The sequence below is a fragment of the Elephantulus edwardii genome, unplaced genomic scaffold (genome assembly GCF_000299155.1).
Source record: "Elephantulus edwardii isolate Elephantulus edwardi_28Jun2011 unplaced genomic scaffold, EleEdw1.0 scaffold00022, whole genome shotgun sequence".
NCBI lineage: Eukaryota > Metazoa > Chordata > Mammalia > Macroscelidea > Macroscelididae > Elephantulus > Elephantulus edwardii.
The window spans coordinates 22,514,194-22,528,127 of NW_006399772.1; the positions used below are offsets into that span (position 1 = coordinate 22,514,194).

At 40.2% G+C, this 13,934-nt stretch overlaps 1 protein-coding gene across 1 annotated transcript in view; it reads right to left on the reverse strand.

The window, feature by feature from the left end:
- LOC102846862 (cortactin-binding protein 2-like) overlaps positions 1–13,934 on the reverse strand; it is a 165,118-nt gene that overhangs the window by 125,651 nt on the left and 25,533 nt on the right. The gene's annotated exons all lie outside the window — the stretch shown is intronic.

Sequence of the window (13,934 nt, forward strand, 5' to 3'; positions counted from 1 at the left end):
CATTTATACCAGTAAAACTCTGCTCCATAGGTATGTCAATAGGTGATTACTTTGGAGGTAGATTGCTGGGCCTTTTTCTTCCCAGGTGCCTGTGGCTGGATCAGAACCTCCAATCTTTCAGTAAGCGATGGAACACATTAACCACGTGCACTACCTGGGGTCTACAAAGCACCTAGTAGTGTAGTGATATCCTCTGCGATGGATGAAAGGATTACAGTAAGCAGAGAACGTCAACACATTTTCATAACAAGACAAATGGTTGCATTTAATACGCTGGGTTATTCGTTTTAATGGGATCCAGACCCTTTACTCTTGTTAATGTGTGCGGAGCAGCATTTTTAGCCACAGGCTTGCTATAATGAAAGTGCTAAATCTGTCTAGAGCAGAGAGAGCTCAGAACTCTGACTCCAGAATCACATGGTAGACCAGCAGGTACGTGGAGGCTGGTGGCTCCTACTCCTTCATTGTGGACTGGCAGTTTTATTTCCCTGGCCACACGCCCTGACCACCTTTGACGTCAGTATCGTCACCCACAGTGTGATGATTTCAGGGCTCCTGGAAGCAGTAACATCTTCACATCCACAGACTCTCCTTAAAATGGTTTATAAAGGGGCTTTATCTGTCAGATGATGTTAATAAGCATAAGCTACTCTCTTCAGTGTCAGCGAGTGGTGAAGGAGGTTCTGCAAGTAGAAATGATGATGATGGTGATGATGATGGAGTCAAAAAGTCAAACATGACTGTAACCTACACTCTGAAAGCTATGACTCAAAGTATATTGTTTTTGGACTCTGAAAGCTTCCTTACCGTAAATTTGTTTGAGACTACAAAAATTCACATAGAAACACATTTACATATGTCTACCTGTATATTTATTCACACACAGACACACATGCTTCCTTGTCTATCAATCCATCAGTTTACAGAACATATTCTAAAGCTTGTGGAAGGCGGCAATGTCTAACATAATAAATAGGCCTCCAAGCTTTATTACACTCGGAGGCTTTTGGAACATTTCGTAGTTCCAGAAATAGTCTAGAAGGGGGGGAAAATTACCTTTTTTAAGAAACAGACCAGTCAGCAACAACCAAGTCCTGTGTCCAAAAGAGTCGAGAGGCAGGATCCTGCTGATTTCTGTCAGAATCCCCAGCACCAAGCTGCTGTCAGCTACATCACAGGATCCAAAGGCATTACTCTGCGCTCCTACGCAGGTATACACAGGTGTATCACTGACAGCCAAATAGTGGTGACAGTGCAAGGACTGTTGTTTGCTGGCTGGGTAGCAAACAGTATCGCTTTACCTCGTTGGAAAGGAGCCTGATCCTTATTCATCCTGGTATTATTCTGTTATGTACCATTGAGTCAGAACAGACTTATAGTTGACCTTCCAGTGGGTTTTCATATGGGAGGAGACTGCCCATCTTTCTCTTGTGGAGCAGCTGGGGGATTTGAACTAGATGCCTTTGGGTTGGCAGCTGAGTTCCTTACTACTAGGTCACCAGAGCTCCCTTTGTTATCAGTTGTTGTTGTTATATGCTGTCGAGTCACCCGCAACTCACAGCGACTCTATGTACAATGCTCTAAACCCTGCTCTATTCTGTGCCGATTTTATTGTCTCTGATACACCTATTCCCATTACCGCAGTCACTGAACCCTCACACACAAAAGGAACTTTGACAGATCTGATTCAGTTAAATACAAAAAGATGGTAAGATTAATTAATACACATTATCTGAGTGAGCCCAATATAAACAAAGGGGTCCTTTAAAGATGGAGGCAGAAGGGTCAGGGCCAGAGGAGATGTGATGACAGAAGCAGAGCAACTGAGGAAGAAGAAAAGGAAGGAGAGGAAGAATATCTGAAAATGGTACACTGCCGGCTTTGAAAACAGAGGAAGGGTTACAAGTTAAGAATGCAAGCAGCCTACAGGTCTACAAGAGGCAAGGGAATGGCTTCTCCCCATGCCCCACCCCTAGAACTTTCAGAGAGAAAGAAGTCCTGCTGACCCATTTCAGACCCATGACCTCTATACTAGACAACAGTAACTGTGTATTGTTTGAAGCCTTTAAGCTTATGGTAATATGTTACAACACAGCAATAGGAAACTAGTACAGTTACTGAAGTTAGTGGAGATGGTTAGGTTTTAGAATTTCTCTCAGTTCAAACTAACTAGAATTACAGATGGACCAAATGTGGCTGGGAGAGAAAAAGAAAACAAGTTTTAACCCATGTTTCTTTGGTTTCTTTCCCCTCCTAACAACTGCAAAAACAGACTGGTGCTTGGTTAGAATGGTGTTGGCAAGAACATGATGTGTGTGGGTTCAGGGAACAATAGAAGAAAAGGAATTGCAGTCAACAAGGAGATAATGATTTCAAGCTGTTCTGTTGAAAGGTGAAGGGGCAACAGGTTCTGTGGAAAAGGTAAAGGAAGTAGAGGCCGGTTACTAGGAGCAAAGAGTTGATACCCTGAGGGGAGAAATTGCTGGAGAGTTACCTCTGAAGGCTCACAAAACCAAGAACACAACAACCAGGTGAGTGTGAGCAGCTGGGAACCCAGGCGGACCAGAGTGAGCCACAGAGAGGAGATGACGTGGGTGCAGGCAGCAGGGATCTGGCTGCGGGGGTGAGGGTAGGGACGCAGAAGATGGCTTGTGGTTGGTTTCTCTGGGCTCTTAAACAGAGAAAGTAGAAGAGAGTGAAGCAGAGGGAGGAGGTGTTGGAGGTCTCAGCAGAGAGAAGTACCAAAAATGTCTAGGAGAACAGGTAGGTAAAAGCACTAAGAAAATGTGATACAATTGCTAGGCAACACAGAGGGCCATCAGAACATGCCAGGAATTAAAAGAGCGACTGATTGGTCAGTGTCATCTGCTTTTTCTCTGACCTTGTACAGCCCTACACGTGGGGGCAGAAGGTAAGCAGAGAGTCGAAAGCAACCATCATCAGGGTTTGCCAAGTGTGAAAGAGAATGAACTGAGAGAATGGCTAGAAATAGGTGCATATGTTGAGGAGGGATGCAAGCAAGAATTCAAGGATCCTAAGATAGATAAGGGGTGTCTGACAATTGAGGTCTCATTAAATAATGAGATACAGTGATTCAGAATCACCAAGTAGATGACTAATGATATACTTACAAGACTGAGAAAGGAAGCAGTCTATAACAATTCCTACATGGAGAATAATCTCATTTTGAAAGATGTGTTGATTAATGTAGTAATGTAATGATTAAATGATTACTTCTACATAATGGGAAGCGTCCTTCCTTGTGCTTTTTAAAAATATTCCACAAAGCATACATATTGCTTTAATAATTAGAAAAACGTTTAAAATGCTAGTTAAGGCAGCACAGCTGTTAAAACCCCTGGTAAATTATGTCATGCAAAATTGTACTCCCACAAATTACAGGTTTAATTCTATACCAAGAAATTATCCTAGAATCTAAATAGGTATTACCAATATTCATTAAAATGACACAGAATTTTCTAGGAAACTGCATTTGGCTGGGCTGTTGTCTCACTGGAAAGGTGTGCTGGCTTTCCAAGCTGGAACAACACTGAACGCTGTTCAGAGGAGGGAATGAAGTTCAGCCAATACAATCAAGACGGTGGAATAGAGGTAATCTGTTCGGGTTAGTCAGGAGACTGCTCTGATCCACTGAAGCCTGTGTGGTGGTTCCTGTGGCTAATTGTTTTTAAGTTTATAATTATTAACAATTATTGTTAGGTGTTGACAAATGGATTCCAATTCATAGCAACTCTATCTACAATAGATCGGGACCTGACTCGATCCTGTGCCGTCTTCATAAACTGCTGTGTAATAATCAGTGTCAATCCATCGTGTTTAGGATCTTCTTCTCTGATGATCATTCATTTTTCTAAGCATAATACCCTTTTCCAAGAACTGATCCCTCCTGATAAACATGCCTAAAATATGTGAGACAAAAAAATCTCATAATCCTTGCCTCTAAGGAGCACCCTGTCTGTACCATTAAGAATGATTTAGTTGTTCTTTTGGTAAACCATGATATATTAAATACTCTTGGCCAGCACCACAATTCAAAGGCATCAAGTCTTCTTCAAGCTTCCTTATTCACTACCCAATTTTCACATGAATATGATAAAATTTCAAATACTACGGCAATGAGGCTGGTGCACCTTAGTCATTAAACTGACAACCTTGCTCTTTAGCACTTTAAAGAGGTCCCAGACAGCAAATTCACCCAAGGTAATTATGTCTCAGTTCTTCAACCATATGAACTGAGAAGAGCAACACTGCATAACCAAGAAGGTTATAATTTATAAATACCATGAATATTTGAAATACTTTTACATTAGAAAAGAAAAAGAAACATAAAACTATGCTGGATAATTTGGTTACCACTCAGTTATGGTGGTAAGATCACAGGTAAAATTTTAAATAAATAATTTAACAATAAAATGACAGGTATTTCCATCCCAAAAGGATCACTTTCTGGTATCAATTCATCTCCGCTCATTGCTGTTGAGTCACAACCAACCCATAGCTACCCATCCAGCAGGTGTTCAGAGGCCATAAACCACATGGGAGGAGACTGCCCATCTTTCTTCTATGGAGCAGTTGACAGATTTGAACTACCTGTCTGTAGTTTGACAAAGCAACTCTATACTCATTAGGCAACAAAAGTGCTCTTTCTGGTACGTTGTTGCTGGGGGTTTTTTTTGTTTGTTTGTTTTTTTACTGAGGAGTCAGAACCACTCCACAGCTGACCCTCCAGGAGGTTTTCAGAGGCAGAAAATCACACAAGAGGAGACTGCCCATCTTTCTTCCACAGAGCAGCTGGGGGACTTGAACCATGTTCCTTTGTGTTGGCAGCACAATTCCTTATTAAGTCAGCAGAGTGATCAGTTACTGATGGAGAAAAACAGAGGCATGGAAAAAGGCTAATAATCTTACAGAGGTCTCTAAGTCGAGAACAAAACTTATAAAAAAGAAGAAAAAAACCTTAAAATGTGACTTTTAAGATATCCCATAGTCTGTACAGTTAATAACACAAAAATTAATAAACATTTAAATGGCCTGCAGTGCAAACTGAAGGTGATGTCATAAAACATCAATTCTTGGAATTCTTTTACTAATAAAACTATAAAAAAGCACCCCAATATTATTACATTATTATTACTATTCCATAATCTTCATCCCTCAGTTAATGTATCAAGATTTAAAATGTGGACTCTGAAATACAATTTTTAAACTACATATTTATATAACTTATATATTTTTATAATTTAATAGTGTCTCCTAACACTAAAAATACTTTCCTTTCAGTAGCTAACGTTGCTAAAAAGCAAAAATGCTGGTGAATGCTCACCAAAGTGTATAATCAATTAGTTAGAATTTAAAAATCAAATTACCAATAAGGTTGCCACAAAGCCCTACAAAAATCAATTTACAAAAAAAAAAAAATTAAAAAAAAAATCAATTTACCATCACTGGTAGGCAGACAAAGGTGGGAGCTGAATAACAACATTTTAGATTATATTATGTTTACCAAGGCGCTATGACACTTTAAAGCACTTGTGATGTGCCAGGAAAAATTCAGCACAAATACATCTTTAAAAAAAAAAAATCAATGAAAACTACAAAACAATAAAAGAGAGCTAGACAGGCTGAAAAACAAGTATGTGGAAAACTGAGAAGTTTTTTAATTGAGATGAAGTTAATTAGTGGGAAACCTTAGCAAAATCAACACAATGCTATAAGAAAATGTTATTTCTAAGTGTTAAATGCCAGTATTTTAATTATCAGGTAGGCTTAGATGTTTAAAATATTCCAAACACAGTATTTGGATTACAGGCAATCATCATGCATTCTTAGAAAAAAAAATGTTTTGAGACAAAATTTTTTACACCTACTTTCATTTTTTTATGGAAATAATGATAACATTGTTTTCATGCTTTTTGTCACATGCTCCAATCTCTGTAGCTTCTCAATTTCCTAACCACATTAGAATATGAATGGTATACTTGTTCAGTCTGGAAAACAACACGTACATCAACTGATTAAACAAGGAACATTAGCAGATGATATGAGATCATGCTGGCTGATGGTCTGAAGGTCACACGGCCCATCTGTTACTACTTAGAGAATATACTGCATGCTAGTTCACAGCACACCCTCAAACTGTGCATTTAAACCCCTGCCGCCTTCTCACTGCCAGGTCTGGCTCCATTTCCACACTGGATATTTCACCTTCATGTCCTATCTCAGTTACGTTCTTTGCATGTAAAAGCTAGAGAAAACTATTAAGAAGGCTGAAGGAGAACTGATGCACTTGAATTGGGTTATGGAAAAGAACACTGAACATACCATGGACTTGCAGAAGGATGAACCAATCAGACTTAGAAGAAATATAACCAGAATGTTGCTTAGAAGAGAAGATTGCAAAACTCCAGCCTATATTCTCTTTGGCACACAATCAGGAAAGAACAATCTCCTTAGAAGAGAACACCATGTTTGAGAGAGGTCATCAAAATGTGGAAACTTTCAATGAGCTGGACTGACACAACACCAACAATAAAGGACCCATTATTATTATTATCAAAGATCATGAAGATGACACAAGATTCAACAATGTTTCCTTCTGTTCTACCCCTGAGTGCTATGAGTCAGCACTAGTTAGACAACAAAAATAGTAATATCCCATTTTCAGTGGATACTGTTAAAAATTGCCAACTTTCTCTCCAATCTGAAGAGCAACAAATAAAACTTTGGACCTTCCTACCAGAAGTAGCCTGAATGAATATCATGAGAAAAAAATTGTTAAAGATATTTTTTTCCTTCTGAACACACAATTATATGTCTTGCCTATTTTATTTCCCTATCAGAAATCTAGCTTGGAAGCAGGAGTGGCATCCTCTTCTACAACAGCTTACCTCCGGAAACCCTATGAACCTGGAGAGAGGATGAGAGACACACAAGTGTTGAGGAATCTCCTTTATAGGGTCGCTAAGAGTCGCCTGCAACTCGATGGCATTTAACAACAACAACAACAACATCAGAAATCTTAAGAGTGCCAACCTTTGCTTTACCCCAGAGACTCAGCTCCTGTTTTCTATGCTAGGCCTCAAGGAATATTTCATTAGAAAATTAAATAGGTCCCACAATTGAAAAATTGTATACGCCATCAGTCTAATCCCTAATCTTGATTTGTATGTATTTACATTTTCTGATTTTATTGTTTTTAATCCTTGTAAGCCACCTCAAATCTTTGTGGAATGATCCAGTATAAAAAAAAAACCAACAAAACAGTTATTAACTGGAGCAGGATAGCGGAGTACAGCATATAGTTCTTAATGTCACAAAAGTTCATTATTTTTTCTTTTAAGCCAGCAATTCATGAATGTTTCTTAAGTACAATTTTACTATTTCCACAGGTTTTTTTCAGAGCATGCCCAGGCTAAGTCACTTTGACACAGCTGATGGCTTTTGGAGACACAGACCTGAGAATAATCATTCATCTGCCCGTCTCCTTTCTCACTGCAATCTCCTGATAGCTAACAGCAGCACGGGCACCAACTTGCTGGCCATTCTGTTTGTGCAGTGAAAGCTTTTCCAGCCATGACACCTAATCATCACCAGGTCCTGCAGTGGCCCTATTATGTCACACAGGTCACATTTGCCTCAGAATGAATGGATAGTTTCACACACTTGAGTTCCTGCCAGAAGCACCCAGAAACACGGACTGCTGGGCCCTTGGAGTTTCTGAAGCGGTTGCTCTGGAGTAAAAGCAGACTGGCATTCTAGCAAGTCCCTCGGTGATGCTGGTGCGGGAACCGTGGTGTTATTATATGCCATTGCCTCACCGCAACTCAGAGCAACCCTGGGGACAACAGACTTTTCCTAAACCATCCTCGGACCCCACATACTCAAGTTCGTTATCACCAGAGCTATGTTAATCCATCTTGTTGCCGGTGGTCTTCTCTTTTGCTGATTTGCTACCTTTTCCAGTATAATGTCATTCTCCAAGGACTAACCTCTCCTGAAACATATCTAAAATACGTGCAACGGAGTTACACCAGACTTGCCTCCAAGGAGCACCCTAGTTGCACTTCTGTCAAAACAAATGTCTCTGTTCATTTGACAACCTATGGGATATTTAATAAACGTTGTTGTTGTTGTTATTGTTGATTGCCTTTGAGTCAAGCATGACTCACAGCGACCCTATGAACAAAAGGCCTGAAGCCCCTCTACAACTATCAACATTTATCAAAGTTCATAGATTTTCCAGAGACATGTTGTTTAGGAAGTGGATACCACAACTCAAAGACATGAAGTCTTCTTCAGTCTTCTTTTTCATTTCATTCTATTCAAGTTTATTTATTTATTAATTCTAGTCAAGTTTCAGATACAAAGAAAGTTACTAAAAAAACTACCACGGATGGGTTCAAATGCACCTTCATCTTTAAACTGACATCAATGCTCTTTAGCAATCTGGAGAGGGCTTTGACAGCAGATTTCCCCAATGCAGCACATCTTTTGATTTCCTTGACGGTTTCTAATAAAATGAACTCACTGACAACTTCAATCTTTTCTCCCTCCATCATGTTGATGCTTATAGGTCAGGTGGTGAAGATTTCTGTTTTCTCCCCACCCCCCATACTTCGTATTTCACACATGCCTTCCTGTACATTGTATTTTATATGATCATTCCCATACACTGCATTTTATAAAATGAATCACTATTAATCTATGGCCACTGTTGCCCCATCTCTTCAGGTCTCCAATGGATCTTCCCTAATTCCTTCATCCTTCCCTCTACCTAAAAAACTCTGTGACCTATGACTTCCCCACTTCTCCACCCTGAGATGGAATCGATAATGAAGGCTGTAGTCTCTGATCTGAAGGTAACTGCTTCAAGTCTTCTTCAGCAATAGTTCAATACTGAGCTGCAATTTCAAGTAACCTCATCAACAAGGGAGCAAATAGGGGCAACTGTGTTTCTACCCAAGAAAGACAGAAAGGAAAGAGACCACAAGCTGGGTAGATGAAAATGGCTAGAATCAATGAAAGAAACAACTTTGTGGGGAGTTCAAAAAAACTAAGGAAATATAAGTAGATGGGGACCAAGGTAGAAAAGTCTAATTATGGCTATTTAACATATAAAAATGTTAGTATTCTGGTAAATTACTGTACTCTTACTTTGACCTTATTTTTTACAGTGCTCTCCATACTGGGTCTTAGAAAAGTATCTGTGTTAGTACACAATCTTTGTGCTTCTTATTCTCCATTTGTTTTATTTATTATTAATGAAATTCACTAATTACGAGTAGTCTCCTTTACGGACCACTAAGCCTCACGAGTACATGGATTGTTATCTTACACTCTTTCTGTGCCCAACACAGAACTGGGCATTACGGCACATGCTCGATAAATATTTTTGGATGAACGCTGAAGGACTAGCGTTAAAAAATACTATTAAGAGAACTGGAGATTGTGCCTGAATTAGTTGAGCATTAATTCACATAACACATAAACCTCATGTCCTTATAAAAACAGTTCCTCTCCTGATAGTAAAATTGCTTTCAAAATCACTGCCTGCTAGAAAAAGGGGAGCGGCCGATGCTCTCACAGGGTGGAGGAGTTATTTTATTAACACTCTTTCCTCTAGCTGGTCAAGTGTTGTTAATAATCACTATCCACCTCAAACATATATCCTCTACATTTAGACCCATCACCCAGAGCTCAGAGCTTCATCGAACCATGCTTTAACAGACGTCAACGCTAAATGCTTCCTTGATCCGTTTCCTTCCTTTGCAGCCAATTTCCTCCCAAGAGGACTAATTCCCTTTAAACACTGTTTTTAATCATATCCTTTTCCAATGTCAGAGCCTGCAGAGAATCCCAATGTTCAACTATTTTAATCTGAACTCTTAATGGGCTTCTAAAGCTCTTCCCATTTATTTTCTACCTACTAACTCTTCTAGCTTAACGGTAAGGTGTGCTGCCAACCCAAAGGCATGCAGCTTGAATCTACCAGCTGGTTCTCCTCCTGTGTGATACTGCCTCTGAAAAGCTACTTGAGGGTCAGCCATGGGTCAGTTCCGACTTGGTGGTGCATAACATTCCAGCACTCTAAACTCCCACCTGAATACCATCCATTAAATTGTCAACTGAGCTCATGGAATCTTTAATACAGTGATGCAAGTTGATGGAAGGTTCTTTCTTATTTGCATCTGCGAATCCCTCAATATTTTTTCAAGAAATCCCAAAGTCCAAAGCACTTTTGTGAATGCCAGAATTAGATACATACTCTGTCAGTCTGAAGCAGCTTCACCAGTAGGAAGTCAATGCCACCCTCCCCCCCCCACCCAATTAATTGTCGGGAATTATTTGGGGACTTATTTAAAATATTCTTGCAAGTGCTCATCAGTCACAAGGCTGGGTTGTCAGGTGCTGTGAAGCTGATTCTGGCCCATGGTGACCTAACGTGACAGAGCAGGAGTGCCCCACTGGGAATGCTAGATTGTGTTTCTTAAGGGGGAAGATTACCACGTCTTTCTCATATAAGAATATTGTTGCTGTGGTTAGGTCCCATCGAGCATGACCCATAGTGACCCTATGAACAACAGATCTGAACCCTGTCCTGTCCTGTGTCACCCTCACACTTTGTGACGTACTGGAGCCCACTGCAGCAGTCATTGCATCAATCGCCCTGGTTGAGGACTTTCTCTTCTTCGCTGACCCGCCACCTTCCCAAGCATGTTGTGCCTCTCCAAGGAACAGCCTCTCCAAGGAACAGCCTCTCCCAGCAACTGCCTGAAGTATTTCAGACAAAGCTTTATGACCTTTGCCTCCAAGGAGCACTTGACAGCACCTTCTCCAAGATCAATTTGTTCATTACTTTGGTAGCCCATGGGATGTTAGGTACTCTTATCCAACATCACAGCTCAAGGCATTGATTCCTCTTCTGTAGTCCTAATTCATGTCTAGCTCTCAGATGCACAACAAGTGACTGGAAAGAGTATGGCCTGAATCAGACACATCTTAGTCCTCAAACTGACATCAATAATTATGAATGATGATAATAATAGTCCTCATTCATCTGGAGAGGTCACTGATTGCAGACTTTCCTGGTGCAATACGTCCCCTGATTATATCTACGAAGAGAGCAAAAGGTCAATACAAGGACAGAGTAGAAAAAACAGAAATGGATGTCAGAAGAGACTCTGAAAATTGCACTAGAGCATAGAGAAGCCAAAACAAAGGGAAAACATGCCAGAGTAAAAGAGCTGAACCGAAGATTTCAAAGGGCAGCTCGAGAAGACAAAACAAAGTATTGCCATGGAATGTGCAGACAGCTAGAACTGCAGAATAAAATGGGGGTAACTCACTGAGAGAACTGAAAGCAGACCACTGGGTAGGTTCGAAGCGCCAACCTTTGGGTTAGCAGCCAGGTGTCAGGTCACTTCCCAAAACATCTAAAAATCTTAGATACTGTTAACCCTGTGAAAGGAAACCTGAACTTTCATAAACAGACAATGATACTTCTGCATCTAAATACACTAAAAACAGGAAATAGGGCTTTTTTTCCACAGTGGTTTTTTTCATTACCTTCGCTACAAAGTCACCCCTCATAGATCCACAGGAAGGCTCCCTGATTAGGAAAAACAAAAGAACACACAATATCTAGAAAGAGGTGTCATGTCTTTTCTTGGCAATCAAACTAAACTCACCTTTTCTAACTTGATTTGGTCCCTGTGGATTTATGTTCAAATGCAAAAGAGAAAAGAAAAATAGCCTGATCAAATAACCAAAAAAATAAAAGAAGAAAAAAAAATCAACATAGCTACAAGATCAAAATTAACAGTGACTAAAAGTGGGAAGGTCTAATAGAAAATCCGAGTCATTTCTAGAAAATGCCAGAGAACCCTTATCCATTTCAGAAATTTCCACCCCCCACCCCCAGGTCCTCCACAGTCCAATATGCACCCACATGTTCTCATCTAGAGAAAATAATATTTTAATGACAAAGAATGGCAAATTTTGGTATGATAATTAGTGAGAGGAAAGACTGAAAAAAATCAATGAAGCCCTTTTCCGTTATTATAACTGCCATTCATTAAGAGCTCTTTCTGCTTAGCGTCACCTGCAGACAACTGAAAGGAAGCAAATGAATGATTCAACACAGAAGACTGTCTAATAATTCATTTCTGGGTGGCTTCAAAAATGTGCTGGGATATTAACAATTAACTACAGGTGTAGGAAAATGGTCTGGAAATTCAGGCGATGCTGAAAATTATGAACCCAGGAATGAAGGACAATGTTCATTAGCGCTGCCTTTGGAGACAGCACGGTGAGAGCTGAGGTTGGGAGCTGGCCAGAAAATGGCTCGTTTATTCTCTGAGCCTCATTCTCCATTCCCAAAGTGGAGTACACTCGCTGATCTCAAGGGATTGCGGAGGGATTACATCTAATAATGCATGTGAAGGGCCCGCAACATAAATGAAACCTGGAGCTGTTAACTATTCCCTGTCTACGTCAATCTCCAACTTGCTCCTGTCTGTAAACCTGATGAATCCTGTGAACCACGATCTAAATGGAATTGCCCCTTTTCTCCATTTCAGGAGTCTAAGGTGTGCGTGCCTGATCCAGGCCATGGTCTTCGCTATTTGCTATCCATCAGAGAACATGACTAAGAACAATGACTAAGGATGATAGAATGATTAACACCTTTGAGTTGTGGTGCTGGAGAAGCGTATTGAGCATACAATGAACTGCCAAGAGGACACACAGGTCTGTCTTGGAGAGGGTGAAACCAAGTAGTTCACAGAAGTAAGGATTTCAAAACTCCAGCTTACATACTTTGGGCATATTGCCAGGAGGGACCAGTCCTTGGAAAAGGACATCATGCTTGGAAAGGTAGAGGGACAGTGCAGGAGAGGAAGGCCTGGATGAGATGGATTGATACAGCAATGGTGGTTAAGAGGACAAGTGTTATCAGAGACAGTGAGATTAGCTCAGGATTGGGCAAGGTTCAGAGATATTGGGCATAGGGTTGTTATGATTTGTAGTCAAATCAACAGCATATAACAACAACAACAACCACGCTACCCACCAATATGGGGTTGAGAGGAGAGGTTAAAAAAATACATGAAGTGCTACAGATTCAAGGAAAAGGACTACAAGCCTGCCTGTCACTTTCAGATGGTCATCCACTGACAGGAGCAATGACAGACTTACTCATGCTAAGTTTTAAATGCCATTAAAAAAGAAAATAATGTTTAACATCTTAAAGAAGATGCTACCTAAATCTGGATACATCATGAGGTGATAAAGGGATGCGTTTAAAATAGTTCTGAGCACCAACTTTTATCACACTGCTTTGTTCTAAAAAACAGCTTTGTAAAATGTCAATGATTTTTATTATCAGCATAGAATACAGATTGAATAGATCCAGAGAAAGGATACACCCCTGATACACACTCTTCCTAATTCTAAAACATTCAGTGTTCCCCTGCTCTGTTGCACAACAGCATCTAGGTATATGATCTAGGTATGTTTTGCATGAGCACAATTAAGTACTCCGGCACCCCCATTCTTCTCAGTGTTAGCCAAAATGTGTCATGATCCACACAGTCAAATAGCTTTGCACAGTCAATAAAGTACAAACACACATTCTTCTAGAATTCTTTGCTTCAAGCCAGAACCTATCAATCAGATATCAGCAATGATATCCCTGGTGCCACAGCCTCTTTTAAATCCAGTTTGAACTTCTGGAGGTTCTCCGTCTGTACAGTTTTAGTAATTTTTAAATTATCTTCAGCAGACTTGCTTTGCTTGTATGTGGTATTAATGACACTGTTCAATAGTTTCTACATTCTGTTAGATCACCTTTTTGGGGGGAATGAGAACAGACATGGATCTCTTCCATTCAGCCAGGCAGCAGGCCTTAAGTATTA